Source organism: Lissotriton helveticus, chromosome 3_1 (genome assembly GCF_964261635.1).
Source record: "Lissotriton helveticus chromosome 3_1, aLisHel1.1, whole genome shotgun sequence".
Taxonomy (NCBI): domain Eukaryota; kingdom Metazoa; phylum Chordata; class Amphibia; order Caudata; family Salamandridae; genus Lissotriton; species Lissotriton helveticus.
Genome location: NC_136061.1, coordinates 1,875,071,317 through 1,875,087,110, shown reverse-complemented (window position 1 = coordinate 1,875,087,110; position 15,794 = coordinate 1,875,071,317). Strand labels below are relative to the sequence as shown.

The following is a 15,794-nucleotide window of genomic DNA, read 5'->3' as shown; positions in this document are numbered from 1 at the left end:
GATCGCCGTGGAAATGGTTTGACCCCTTCAGCCTGCCTGCGACATCACACCGGCGCTCCTGCTTTGGCACAGGCCCTCTCCCTCATAGGTGTGAGTCCCTGCCTCCCCCGGAGTGGCCTGTTTTTTATAGCGCTGCAAGCTGCTTTGCTCCCTTCAGCGGATCGCCAGTCTTTCCCGCGCTCCCCGGCTGTGCGGCCTGGTTAGTCTCTCTGCTATGCTAGCGACACTTCCCTTTCCGTGCCTTCTCATGGCTAATCTCAAATGTTGGACGTGGAATGTCCGAGGCCTGAATGACTATCGTAAGGCCCGCCTGACCGATGCTCATTTACAGCGCCACTGCGTGAATGTTTGTCTTTTACAGGAAACACATTTGCTTCCCAGCTCGGTGTCCAGGCTACAGGCGCGCTACTGGGGAGAAACCCACTCCTCAACGTACTCCTCCTATGCCAGAGGGGTCTCCATTCTGATACGCTGCGGCCTCCCTTGGCAGACTTTTAAGGCCTGCATCGACCCTGGGGGTAGATATGTGAACCTCCATGGCCTCCTGCTAGCGCAGCCGGTCACCATCGCCGCGGTGTATGGCCCGAACTCTGATGACCCCGATTTTTTCCACCACATCTGGCACTTTATCTCCTCTTGTGGTCCGGCTGCTGTTATTTGGGGTGGGGACTTCAATGTCGCCCTCGCGACGGCGTCGGACAGGTCGGGCGCCTCTCAGGCTGGCCCGCGGGCCGCTACTGCCCAGTCTTCTATCCTCTCCGATAATGCGCTCTTGGATGTCTGGCGTCATCTGCACCCGGACGCCAGGGAGGGTACTTGCATCACGGGGGCGCGAGGCTGCTGGTCGAGGATAGACCTCGGGGTCGCTTTGCCAGACTTACTGTCCTGGACGGTTGATGCCTCTCATATGGCCCGCACCCTGTCCGATCATGCGCCGGTCCAGCTCCTCCTCAGGCCACCTGGTTCTCAGCGACAGCCATTCTCCTGGCGCCTTTCTTCAACTGCCCTCAAGGACGCGGTATTCTGTGACGAAGTCCAGTCTTCCAGCACTACCTTTTTTGAGCTTAATGTGGGATCGGTCGACTCGGCCTCTACCCCCTGGGAGAGCTTCGAAGTCTTTATTCGAGGTGAATGCATTTCCAAGCAATCGGGCGTTCTTAGGTCCATTCGCTCTGCGCTTGCTCGTCTGGAGGGTGAGATCCGTGACTCTGCTGCTTAGTCCCACCCCCGAGACGCTTGCGCACCTGTGACAGAAACACACCGAATTCTCAGATGAGGCGGGTCGTGAGCTGTCCTTTCTGGGCAGAGGGGGCCATGCCCGCCGCTTCGGGGAGGGGGATCGTCCGGGGCACACTCTCGCCAATCTTTTACGACCGCCGCGCGCTGCTTCGTATATTACCGCCCTCAGCGATGATGGCCCGGACCGCACAACGTCCTCGGAGGAAATCATGGCTCGGTTCACTAAGTTTTATTCTACCCTTTACTCTGCGGGCTCTCTCTCTCCCCCCCCCCCCTCTTCGGCGGATTTTGACCAATACTTTGAATCCATAGCCTTGGTCTGGCTGGCGGATCACCATCGGAAGTTTCTCGATGAGCCCTTCTCGCGGGAGGATATTCTAGCAGCAATTAGCAGCCTCCCGAGTGACAAGGCACCTGGCCTGGATGGTCTGCCAGCTGCTTTTTATAAAACATTCGCCGCTCTTTTGGTTCCCACATCTCGTCGCAATGTTTAATGAATCCTTCGAAACTGGGGTGCTCCCGCCGTCTCTCTGCGAAGCCTCATTGACCCTTCTCCTCAAGCCCAACAAACCCGCCGACCGGACCGCTGCGACTCCTACTGCCCCCTCACCCTCATCAACATTGACAATAAGATTTTCGCTAAATTGATTGCCTCCAGTCTTCTTTTACTGATGCCCACCATCGCTCTGCCTGATCAATCCGGCTTTATTCGGGCAGGGCCACCTCACATAATCTCCGCACCATATTTTCTGTACTGCACCAAATTAACCCCGATCTTACGGGGGAAGCGGCGCTGCTAGACGCCACGAAAGCGTTCGACACCCTGTCGCCCATGATCTTTGCCATCGCAATAGAGCCCCTGGCTGCCAGGTTGCGACAGCACCACACCCACAGGGGTATCGGTTTTTCATCTCGATCCCTCCTAGTCTCCATGTATGCGGACGACGTAACTATGTCCAGCACCCTCAAGAAAATCTGAGTCCCTTGGTGCGGGAGGTGATCCGGTTCGGTGGCCTATCAGGCATCCAGATTAATTGGAACAAGTCGGTGCTTTTTCCCCATGACTGACGCCACTCACCCTTTCACGCCGGATTACCCTTTTGAATGGGCGGATGGCCCCACACGTTATCTGGGGATCTGGCTGAGCAGGGACCCGGACGAGTTCTGGCGCTCTAATTTTAGTCGGGCGGTGGACTGGCTTGAGACCGAGGTCCCCAAGTGGAGTCTGCTCCCACTTTCCCTAGCGGGCCGAATTGCCATAGTCAAGATGGTGGTGCTCCCCAAATTCCTTTACCTCTTTTCCAACATACCTATTCCCCTCACTTCTTATTTCTTTCGCCGTCTTCGGTCACTGATTGTGTCACTGATCTGGGCTGGGCGACAACCCAGGATTGCCTATGAGGTTCTCACGTTGCCCATGTCGGCCGGCGGGCTGGGCGCTCCGGATTTCAAACTTTACGCTCTTTGCGCACAGGCTAGTTTTCTCCATTTCTGGTTGCATCCCAGCTCGTACCAGCCTCATGTGGCAGTGGAACATGATGTTGCCTCCCCCTGGCCTCTTTCCACGGCATTTTTTTCGCTCCTGCGGCTCGTCCTCGGGCGGAGATAAACACCGTTGAGACACTACGCTGGGCATGGCTACAACTCTGCCGACTATCCGGTCTTACTCTATCTGCTAACGCCGTGCCTATCATTGATCACCCGGCTTTCACGTCCTTGCAGTTGTCCAGCATGTCTCGTCATGCTGCATCTTGTGGGCTAAGCACCATTGCGGATCTTTATCCGCACGAGTCCTTTTACACCCTTCCTGAGTCCCCTTCCTTAATGGATGCGCTTCTTTTCTACCAACTACGTGCCACCTGACAGAAATTGCACCCAACTTTACAGAGTCCGCCGCCCACTTTCCCGGCACTGGACTTCGTGGACACTTCGGAGTCCCCGCGCAAGCTCGTCACCAGATTATATTCTTTTGCGTTGGAGGCCTCCCCCATTTCGTCAACCCGGGCGAGGGATGTGTGGAGTGCTGACCTCGGCTTGGACATCTCCGACGCTGACTGGGCGTACTGCTGCAATCAGACCAGTAAGCTCTCTCCGAATTACCGACTCCGCTTGATTCACTTCAAGTTCTTGCACAGGTTCTATCGCACTCCGATGTTGCTTCACCACTTGGGACTGAACCCGGAGGACTCCTGCAGGCGATGTTCGGCGCCAGCTGCTGACTTTGCTCACTTGTCCTGGCTCTGTCCAAGGGTGCAGGGATTTTGGATAGAGGCTTGCGCTATGATATCGGAAATTTATGGCGCCGCTGTAGACCCAGACCCCCTATTATGTCTTCTCGGGTTTGTCAAGCCGTGTCCGGACGCCTCCCGTCGGCTCATTGCTATGCTCCTGGCGAGACGCAGGGTGGCAATGTGCTGGGGCCATCGGCCCGCTCCTGCCATTACCGACTGGCTTGCTGATGCGTCCGGTTGTCAAACGCTCCTTTCCGAATTTTGGGATCTGCTGCCTGCTAAATCGCGTCCTGTTGACATCTGGGGTCCCCTGGTTGCCTATCTCCTCTCCCGATCCTCCTCCAGTGGTGCTGTATCCCCTGCGCTCCCCGCCGGCCCTGGGTCCGCGATGGCCGCAGAGGCGGCCATTACCTGATCTCCCTATTTATTTCTGTTCCACGCATGTGCTGCCCGCGCTTCCCTCTGGCGACTGTCGCTCCTGCACTCCCCGCCGGCCCCTGGCCTGCGGCAGCCGCCGGTGCCGGCGACTGCCTGACCCTTCCCCTCTCCGTTTCTGTTCAAGATACATCTATGATATTGGTGCTCCTACCTGGCTGCTGGTCAAGCCCAGTGGATCGCACATTACGTTGGCATAGTACCAACTCATCATTACCTGAACGGCATACCGGCTGCCTCTTAACTACCCACTGTTTCACAGATGGCTGCTGTTGGGAATGTTGTCGCACCCTGCGTGGTGCTATTTTTTGGAGCTCACAACTCATCTTAGTGCTATTGTAATGCAACTGTTTTGGTTGTTTTTGATGAAAATGACAAATAAAAGTAAGAAAAAGAAATCTATTGATGGAATCAAGTGCTGTATATACACCCGCTCTGCATGCCCCTGTCATTTAGTGTTGGGCTCGGACGTTTAGAACTTGTTTTTCTTTGAAGAAGTCTTTAGAGTCCCATGGTATAGTGACTTCTACTAGGACTGATAATGCACATATACATTGGTTCCATAGTGTTTCCACATGGCAGGGAGGACAGAAATAGAGCACAAAAGGTAAAGAAGATGGCCATGCACACACACATAGGGGAAAAAAAGTAAAGTATCTGCAACCACCAAAGGCATCTGGAGGGTGGCCGCATGTGAATCTAAAGCATTACATGCCACAAACAGACATCTACAGGGTCATTAACAGTTTCCGTTAGTACACATGAGCTGCATAGATTGTAAAGCAGTTCTCCCCTAAATGGTGGTTAGCCAGAGGATGTTGAATAAGACTGAAAAAGTGTATGTAGTACAACCTGGCCCACTTGAACCTCCTGTAAATCAACGTAGTGGGATGGAACAGATAGCTGCCTAAGGCTTTCTTGTGTTTAGAATGCAGCCTATGTGGAGCAGGGAGATGTTCTTTGGACTTCGGGTAGCAGCTTTTGATGCACTTGACTAGCCACCGAGCTACCCCTGCTTTGGAAATGGCACTGTCCCTCTGTAGTTTACTGTAGGCGACAAATCGTGGTTGTATCTTACGAAACAATTTTGCCCTATCAATGTAGTACATGAGGGCTCTTCAACGTCTAGTGTGGAAGGCTCTTTCTGCTACGGAGTCTGGGTGTGGGAAGAACACCCGGAGCGAAATTGTTTGGTTGAGGTGGAAAGGAGAAAATACATTGGCAGAAACTTTGGATTAGTTCTAAAGACTTGTTCGTCATGGTAAACCTAGAAAAAAGGCCATTACAACGCAAGAGCTTGTAGCTCACGTTCATGTCTGAGGCAAGTGATTGCAACTGGAAACACAACTTTCTAAGATAGAAATTGGCGGGAGCAAGAATGATGGGGCTCTAACGAGGGACCCATGAGTGTTGTCAGGATTGCATTGAAATCCCAGAGAGGAGCATATCTACTGGGGATAATCCTTTTAAGTCCTTCCATAAAAACTTTAATGACGGGGACCCTGAATAGCGACGCGTGTTCTGGTTTTCTAGGTAAACTGCAAATGCTGCCAAATGTAAACAAATGGACGTGCAAGCCAGATTTGAGTTTTTTAAATGAAACCGGCGACAAACCATGTTTTGCGCAGTTGAATTTAGTGGATCAATTTGTTTGGGTATGGAGTAGTGTAAAACCTCTGCCACCTTGCTGCATAGCAGGCTTGTGTAGTAAAAAGTAAGCCTCTTTAGGATGGGCATACATTCCAAAGATAAACGGAGGGAACCAAACTAAGACCTCAGGAGCCAAATTGCAAGGTTGCGCTGCTTGAGGTTTGGGTGCCTGACTGTGCTCCGATGCGGAAGGAGATGGTCTGGCAAGTTAGGCAGCTTCTCATGAGGGACTACAGACAACTCGAGAAGGGTTGTGAACTATTGTTGTCTGGCCCATGTGGGAGCTACCAGGATAAGCAACGTTTGCTGTAGCCTTCGAAGCACATATGAAGAGGTGGAAGCATGTCAGCAAATATCCCGGACATGGACTGTGGGTGCTGAAACCTGCATGCAAAGCTTGGGCATTTGGCAGTTGCAAATATATCTACGTCGGGGAAACCCCAACGTAGGAAGTACAGAAGTAACCCACTCATGGAGTGGTTGACCCATCCTATTGTGCAGGTCTGCCACTCCCGGAATGCACTCTAACAAGTGCGTTCTGCGGCAAATTGTCCACTGTTTTACACTCCTCCTCGTTTCTGAAGGTACCACATGGCAGTGAGGTTTTCCTTTCTGACTAATACTACCTTACGATGTACGGGACATAAGAAAACCTGGATAGATAATTGGAATTCCAGCAGCTCTAGGTAATTGATGAGGAAGCTCTGTTTAAGAGGTGTCCACATGCCTGAACCGCCGCCCTGGCGATGATCGGTCCACAGATACTTCTGGTGACACAGGACAGTGTAGAAAGGAAGTTCTTTCCATTACAGTCTGAATTTGAGATGAAGGGCAATTGGGAAAAAATGATTGTCTCTTGCCAACAGGAGTGGAAGAACTGAAAGGCTCCCACGAATAGCACCATACAGTGTCAACCAGGAGCTTGAGTGATGCACATCTGAATCAGATGGCAGAAGAACCAAGAAGTTATACCTTTTGATAAGTTAGTAGGGAAAAGTAAAGGGTTTAAATTTAAATCTCTATTACTCCAAGAGTTATTCAGCTATCGTTTTAGTTTCATGAAGCAATCTGCCTACACATGTAAACACATCTTTTCAAGAAACAATAGAAGGGCTCGACAAAACTGAAAAGTGGTACTAGTCCTACAAGTCTAGTACTTTAAAAAAACTCTTCGACCTAACAGTAACCTACTTGACCTCCGTCTCTGAAAGTGGAGCAAATGTGACAAGATAACAAGATTTAAAGGCCTCTTTATTGCTCATTTGCTTTGTGAGCAATAAAAAGGCCTTTAAATCTTGTTATCTTGTCACATTTGCTCCGTTTTCAAAGATGGAGGACAAAAGTTAGTATGTGTTCCTACTCGCCAGTAACATAGCTGCCAAGGTTTCAGATTGCCATGTGTGACATTTTCAAAACGTCAGTGTAGTTATGAGTGACATTTTAACATGAGTGACATTAAGTAATGAAGACCAGGGATATAAATATCAGAAATAACAGACATGCCGAGCGGCTCCCCCCACACACAGATGTAGCCTGTGGTTAACTTTAAAGGTATTGGTATGGTTTTCCGAACTCACCGTTGTAAGCAAAGGCCTATACCTTTAATTGACTGCAAAATGGAAGAACTGTATGTTTCAATTCAACTTAAACTCAAAATTATGAAGTCGTAAGCGTGATTGGAAAATCTGTAAATATTTTCACACAAGACACAAGCTAATATAAACTGCTGCTTCAGTTGATCCAGTAGTAGCGCAGCACATAAGAAAGCTCGGACCTGGGAAATTACTGCCTACACATTAGAAATAGATATGTCGGTAGTCAGTATTTTAGCTGCTCTATCTTTGCGCACAGAAACTGACAACCCAGGAAAGTTTACCTTACACTCTCAAAGCCGACACCCGGTTACACAAAACATCTTCTGAAAGAAAGCATTTCTTCCAACTCCTGACACTGTGGTAGCTGCACGCTTTTCCGGCAGGGCTTGTCAAGCAGTGTGATTAGATGCACACTGCCCCCGGGGTCTGGTGTGCAGCCGCCTGCTGTTTTTAACGAGTTGCACAGACCTCTACCCACCCAGCACCTACCACGCAATAAAAAACAAAACCAGGTCCTGTGAGTTCACTAAAAGTGTTCACAGTTCTTCTTCGCATTCTTCTCTTCCCAGCTTCTAAGGCAGCTTAACTCTGCGCCGGTGACGACCAGCCCTCAGCCTCTCACTGTGTTTAACTGCATCATGTTGGCTGGCCCGAGCTGCAGGCGGGCGACGTGACCATTTAGCTCCTGAGCCTGCCTCCCCCACATCGCGGGCGGCCCGGCTGGGCAGGGCGCTGACCTATGTAAATAAGTGACCATTGTTTTCGGCTGTCAAATCAGCAACATTGCGGGCAGTTAGTAACCAAAACAGAAAGGGTTGGTGATTTAGAACAAGCAATTGAAGCTCTGGGAAGTTAACAGTGTGTGAGCTTTTTCTAAAACAAAGTTCTTTCATGTGCTTGTGATTTTCTGTGCTAAGAAACAATATGCTGTCATGAAGAGAGGAACCAATATACTTTTAAAGTGAGGATCGATAGTTTGTTCACGTCCTGCCAGCGCTTCAAAATGCCCTGGTGTTTTGGTCCGTGTTTCGCCTGCTGGTTAGCCTATCTTTATTTCTGACAGTGACCTCAGACACGCCGCAACACAGGAATTCAAACCTTTTACCTGAGAGCAGGGCAGATCAGTCTGAGTGAGTGGTACAAACAGCAGCGTGCTGCGGGGCCAAGCAGCACCATGATTTCCCCCGGTCACCACGAACAAGTGAGTAAAACTCCAGCAGATGGGCCAGTCAGCAGCAGAGGGAGTCCTAACAATATTTAAAAACTCCCGGCTGCACTTTCTGGAAGCAGGACGTGACGTGACGACGTCCTCCTATCACCCTACACTGAACGCTGGGCGGGCTATGGCGCCAGGCTGTTTGGTGACTCAGAGCCTTTGCGCGCCCGGCAACAATAACAAAAGATACATTGTAGCAGCACTAGCTGCCACTCTCGGAGGCTGAGCCTGAGTTCCTAACGATGGCTCCCAAACCTACAGGAGCAGTCCGTGCAAGCACTGGTGCACGCTGCCAGCTGCAACACACTGTTTACAGCGCACTTTCTATGACAGCTCTTATGATGTGCATTATGCGTGACAATGCATTTCAGTGCGGTGATGCGGACCACCACACTGAAATGCGTGAGTGTCACGTCTAATGCTTGATACTTGACAGGACTGCAGTAAGGGCGAGTAGGACCTAAAAATAGCTCGACCTCATAAAATTTACCTCGCAAATGCAAGCGGTCGAGTGGATTTGTCGAGCCCCGAATAGGCAAAGTTAAATGCGTGCATTTGCATACCGCTCATGCCACAGTTCTTTCCAAGCTCTTAATATTACACAAGTTAGACAAGTGGAATACACATCCACTCCCCCCAAAACAAGGTCGCAGCATCCTCCCAATTCCAAAGGAATGAAGCCAGTCGATATCTGAAAGACGGTCATTTTCATGAAACTCAAAATCAACATAAGGACAAGTTTAGTTAAATGATGTTGCCAATTTTCTCTTGCAATGTAGTTTCAGTCCAGTAAGGACTTGTGTAGTTTAAGAACTCAATTGATTCATTAAATTATCACTAATGAGGGTGCCTCAAAACAAGTGAACTTTCCTTAAAATAATAATCCTGTTTGGTTCATTACTTTTTGCCTCAACTTATAAACTTTCCAGATCTAACCAAAAGATCAGAAAATCAATATTTTCTTACCTGTTACGTTAAAAAATAAATATAACAATCATCAAGGAAATAAAACGATGTATTCTCTGTGACTTCTGGCCCATTACAAGATATTCTGGAACAGTAAAAAAAATTCTAAAATTGATGATCCCAATCAGTAAAATTCATGTAGGATGCTTCTTGGCTAAAATTTAAAAGGGGAAAAAGAAAATGTTTACATAATCAGTTAACAAGTTATTGTGCATGCAAAATGCATCACAAGTATTAGGACTATTACAAATCCCTGGACTATGAAATCCCCAAGCACAGACTTCAATGAAGAAAAACATGAAAGTTGATCATCTCTAAAAGGGTTTCTCTGGCTTTGGTTTCTGTACTGGATAGCATGGTCTCCCTAAAGACCAGATGCCAAGTGGAAGCAACTACTGTGGTAGTGCTAGACAAACTGACACATAATTAAATTAATTTTCTGAAGACAGATATAAAGTCCATTGGGTCACCCCCGTTATCCAGCTGAGAATACTCTGCTACCATGTGGCAGGACCAGAAACTAGTTTCTAAAGAACTGGACCCTGTTTGAGTAAGTGTGTATAAATAAGCTGCTTAAATAACAAAAATGCACCCTGATGCAACCTCTAGACTTTTCCCAATGAAACTAATTATGATAATAAAGATTACAAGCAGGGAGAGGAGACACCAACGATCCCCGGCCTCCATTTCCTCTACAATTAAATTACATTAAAATAAAGTAATGGATAACTAGTATCAATCCTGCTATTCAAGAATACATTTGATGCTAAGAAAAGAAACTGGCCGAAGACGGCTGTAATGCCAGAAACCGGTCCCCGGAAGCTTGTTTCCTTCCCAGTGTAAGAATTGGCTTTTGTAGTTTGGTTTGCCCTGTTCCCATCATGCACTGGGACAGGAACGGACTAATTTGCATACAGCCAGGTTCTGAAACTGGGATGGTGCAGTGAGCTAAAAAACTGTGTTGGATCTAGCCCTGATCTCTTGACAGGGTGAGAGTATTCTGCTTAATTCAGAGACTCTGTCCCTCACCACCCCTTGTTGTAAATAAGAAAAGAAACTGAGCGGCGAACAAGGTCACCTCGGGCAAACTACCAGTTCAGAATCTGTTTAAAATGGAGATACCCTCACTGAAAATATAGAGAGCTGAGGTGTAAACTCTGCACTTTGATCAGTGGAAGAATGTAGCTTTTGGAGAAACGGTTACACTGGAGGGCAGGACTGGAGAAAACAGATATTAGGAGGTCTAAGAGTAGACTTTAAGAATACATGGTTGGTTTAATTTTTTTATTATTATTATTTTTTTACACATGACATCATAAACAGAGCATTCACTAATCTCACAGTCCGAAATGTTTGGCATGCAGAGAATGGATTGAGGGCTACATGTCACAGAACCATCAGTGAGTCAGTGAACTGTACTTTGAAATGTATGGTTTGACTTAAGACTAACATACTTGAATTCAAATGAACTCACTTCTGCCTAAGCACCTTAGCAAGTGATAAAATAGCAGTATTATCTAACTTCCATTGTATCGCACAGGACACCTCACCTGACACTGTGGCAAAGTCTTTATTTTCAAACTATCAGTCTCACAAAATTTAAACATAACCCAAAAGGAAATCAGGACAAAGACCAAACAATATAAACACAAGTAGGAGAAACTAAAATGTTAATCCAACAACATACAGGTGTTGTCCATGTAGTCAAATACTCACTGATTGGGTGATTTTAGTGGCCTCACAGAAAGCCTTACTCTACATCAATTATATTTAATGAACGTCGAAATACCCTCAAGATTAGCTGCCTAGGGTTTTCCAGAGATTCAGTTTTTAGCACCGAGTAGAAAGTGGATGATTAAGCGCCCAGCTATTAGACCAAAGTAGTCTTATAAACCTCTTGCGAGTAATGATCTGACTATACATGTTAAGTTGTGTACTAGAAGAGGAGTAATATATTAATAAGTGGTCAGCAAGTTAAGAGTAAAACAGATAGTACAAGGTATTGTAGATCAGTGGGAAAGTGTTTACAGGGGTGTGGTACGGTTTAAAAAAACAAACTATTTATTCAAGGGACTAAATACTCCAGAAATCTACTTGCCCAGAAGAGGAAAATCTACTTGCCCAGAAGAGGAAAAAATACTTGTCCCACCCACTCCCCAAATCAATTAGATGCGCCTGCTTAGGGTGTTCCTGTGGTTAACAAGTGTAGACCAGTGTTTCCCAAACGTTTTAGAACCAGGATTCATTATTACGAAAAAATCTGTTGACCCACCTACCTTAAATGGTCAGGAGGTGGGTGATTTTTTTTTATGTAATAAAGCATCATGTGGTGCATTGATAATTGCGGAGAGCACACTTACCATTAAAATGGTCACTACATTTTAGAGTTTTTTAGATACAACTATATTGCAATAAATGATGTGTGGTAATCAGGTTTGTGAATATTTCATATTTGTGAATCAGAAAGTTAAGTGTCTCGATGTGCTTTGACCCTACTAAAATCTGTTTCCATCACACTTCAGAATCACAAAACAAATCGGCTTCATTTTACTTAACTGCTGAACGTGTACAGTTCATTTACAGGTATTTACATTTGGTTGTGTGTTAGGAAAAAAGGGCATCCCCCAGCTTTACTTTTACACTACATGTACTCCAATCGGACTGTCATTTAATTCACTTTATTTTTCCTCTCTCCGACTGCAGTGAGAGGAGTTTGTAAACACCAGTCTGTTTTAAAAAATAAAATAAGCAGAAGACATAGCCTGGCATTTGGCCTCTGTCTCCAAGCTCCACAAATGTGGCACGATATATACAGAATTTAAAGACATCTTTTTTTTCTGCCTGGACTTTGGGTACCGAACTCCTTTTTGCTGGGTCACCAATTTGGGAAACACTGGTGTAGACCGCTTTTCAGACATCAAAGCACTTTACACAGAGCTGGTGCCAATTGGGAGATAGGTGTCCATTACAAAATTACACGGTGTACACTGCACAGGCAAAGCAGTTATACATATTTAATGACTAGGTTTTGGAAAATGATTTTCGTTTCGAATAATACTTTTATAAAACACAAACATAAACAAGGCTGGTTTGTACAAATATCTGAGCTCCACGTAGAAATCAAAGGTGGATAAGAATGTTCCTTCTATGTATGTCAAGTTGAGTTCTGCTGACCCAGATGGATGACTTTTCAAACTCTACTGGAAGGTGCAGGGAATAGTTCTGGACATTTCAGTCCCCCTTTTATTAACGCTTCTTTTAACAAGGCGTGCAAGTTTCTCACCGAGGTGAATCAGACTGTTGACTGCAGCACAAGAACTATTTAGGTCGATCTCCTGCTGCAAAGCAATGGGGCACATGTGATGACATATGTATTATTAACCCCTTCCATGCTCATGACGGAACGGTTCCGTCATGAGCGTCGGTTGGCCTGTGCTCATGACGGAACCGTTCCGTCATGAGCCCGTTGGCTCATTAGAACGCTCAGCACAGCGCGAAAATTCGCGCCGCGCTGAAGCGGTTAAATCATCTATTCGCGCATTTCTCCATAATGCAAACTTTATTTGGTGAAAATAAATCAATTAACCACACTGCAATGCATCCATTGCAAATGTTAAGCCATTTACTTAAACCTGCATTTTCTGTACAAACAGATTAATTGGAGGAGATTTCAGTGTAATGATTGGAACTGCGTGACTTCTCCGCTGGGCCTTATCATGAACAGGGATTTAGACTTCTGAAGGAAATTTAGCACAGAAATGCCACCTCAGGGAGAGATGCGATGTTCGGATGTTTAGACAACAGATTTCTTTTCACAAGAGCAGTTGCAAGAGTAGTCAACTTTCATACAATACCCATTTTCCATTCAGGTCAGTCGGAAATGGGAAGAAAAACAAGCATTGGCATAGCCAATAGGTCTCGCTTTTGGGACCTTATAAGTATTTAGTTATGCAGTAGAATATCCTTGGTGCAACAACACCAACTGTTGCATGGCTAAACGCTTATAAGGTCCCAAATGCGAGACCTATTGGCTATGCCAATGCTTGTTTATACACATGCTACATCCCGCATCCGACAAAATAATTTGTGCACACACTGCAATCATTCCAAAATCCAAGTGCAGAGTGACAAAAACTATGTTAACAACCCCGTATGTTCTTGATGCAGTTTACTAGCGTTGGATCTGCCCTGTGGTTAAGGGGTAAGAGCGAGGTTCTGCAGTTCAGTCGACACAGATCATAGTCAGTAGCGACAAGAAGTGATGTTCAAGTGATTATGAGTGAAAAGTAAAGATTCAAGACGTGTTTTTAAACTGTAAAGGGTGGGCGGGGACTGAATGTCAGAGAGAAGGGAATCATAACGCAGGATCAAAGAGGCCGGGAGAACAGGATGAAAAGAAAACGAAGGGCTGAACGAAGACACAGAAGAGAACGTGGATGTGAAGGGGCAAGAGCACAGTTAAGTTTGAACTCAAGACAACAAAGGTGACTAGAATCTGAAGTACGGAAAAAGGGGAAATAAAACAGATTGCAGTGATCAGCCAGTATGGAGACACTCTACCTGGTTCAGACACTCGGGATAAAAGAACGGACATGACAGCAGCACACAATGAAAGGGATTCTTCGGTTGTAAGCAACCTGCAGCACAAGACAATCTTCTACCTTGCACAGTGTGAAATGAACTAAACCGTTTTGCACGGATTTATATTGTTTACTTTAACAAGGCACATTAATTACTTGTAGGAAAATGATACGACAGAAACATCTAACCGCGCTGTAAATAGAAAAACAAGAGCGGACAGGAAACTGAAAGTACGGCCGGCCACCCATAAATAATTAGGGGAGGAGAAGCCGCAGAGCACACGCTGGGAGAAGCCCTTTGATGTGGTGGCGGCCGTGAACAAAATGCAATTAGGAGGGAGGGAGGCTGATGCGCGTGCTTGTTTGGTCACGTGATTCACGTGAACTCAAAGAAAACCGCACCAAAAAGCCCTTGGTTTCACAAGTATTTTGAGCACTTGAATTCTCTCCATTTCCCATTCCTTCGGAATGGAAAAGGCGAGACCTAAAAAGTAATGATCACTGTGTTCACGGCCACATAAGAGGTTTGCTTCCCTTTTGCTTGACAAAACTGACTCCCCACTTCACATAGAAGCCAAAGATGACTACCCATCCGAACAACTGATTCTTGCTCGACCTTTTTGTAAAACTGCAGACAATGTCGTTAAAGTGTAGTTTGGGCCCAGACACTGTCCACATAACCGGTATGGGTCAGCTTTCAAGACCTGTTAGACCCAAGCCTACCATTCTTTAAATTACGTGCAAGGTGTAGTAAGTGGGATCCCAAAAGCATGACGGTTGATTTCAGTAAAAGTCTACAGTAACTACTAACCATCTTCAGCCCAGGATTAGTATGTGGTGGTTGCACTAACTCCCAACTTTCAAAAAGTGAGAATTCCCAGTATGGGGGTCTATCCATCGGCACAGCAGCTATAGTAAAAATACAAAATGACTTCAGAGGAAGGGATGGGATCGGCTCCCTGAAAACAGGTAGGTCAAGTCATTGTCTTTCGCCCAATATATAACCTGATCATAGCACACTGGTACACCCAAACCTGGAACACCTCTTCCATCACATGAATGACAGAAATACTTCCAAACATTCGAAGCTGCCCTAGAAAAGGGAGAGGGTTTAGATGGGACCCAGATACGCGAGAGGACGTGCACAGGGAGACATAATGGCTGAGAGGTCTCAGTTTAAGATTGTTTGGAGGTCAGGGCCACTACACAAAGCCCATGATGGTTGCAGGATTACAAAGGAAGCCAGCCAGTGTCCAATTGGTTCACACCTACGAAATGTTGAAGTGTCATGCAGGGAGTCATTGATGGTTTTGAGGTGGAGGGTGTTGGAGTTGTACATGTCATGTGGAGGTAGGATTAGAAAGGTGGTTGGAGAAGAATTGTTTAGAGATTAGATTTGGAGTTAGTCAAGGGAATAGAGAAATAGAGTGATGGCATTGGGTTTACATAGGGAGAAAGAAGAATATAGTTTCTTGTGCGATGGTGGAGGAGGTATACTCGTAGCTGGAAGCAAGTGAGAGAGGAGACTTACACGGAGTTCAAAACAAGGTACGTGTTGGACGTGGCAAGAGATAGTGAAGTAGTTAGACATGGAGTAAAATAAGCATCTTAGACATGGCTTGGCAGGGTGCATAAGACAAATGTTTGCACTTTGTAATTTCTGAATAAAGAATAGTTGCGGCAAAGCACTTTACATGAATGCACCCTCAATTTATACTTTGACTGCTACTACTGTGCATGTGTCACCATCTAACACCTACCAGGGAGGGGAGAGAATGCTTGTGACTCTATAGTACTACATGCTATAGATAAATAGTTACACAGTAAGCAACATACTCTATTCGTAGTATGTATTGGCTGCAGATAAACATGCAAAGCAGTA

General features: G+C 46.3%; 1 protein-coding gene across 10 annotated transcripts in view; it reads right to left on the bottom strand.

The window, feature by feature from the left end:
• PPP6R3 (protein phosphatase 6 regulatory subunit 3) overlaps positions 1-15,794 on the bottom strand; it is a 1,896,334-nt gene that overhangs the window by 1,700,783 nt on the left and 179,757 nt on the right. For all 10 annotated transcript variants that reach the window (XM_078682862.1, XM_078682861.1, XM_078682859.1 and 7 more), the window contains one exon: positions 9,333-9,486. The gene's annotated coding sequence lies outside the window, so the exon portion shown is untranslated. The remainder of the gene's footprint in view (positions 1-9,332; positions 9,487-15,794) is intronic.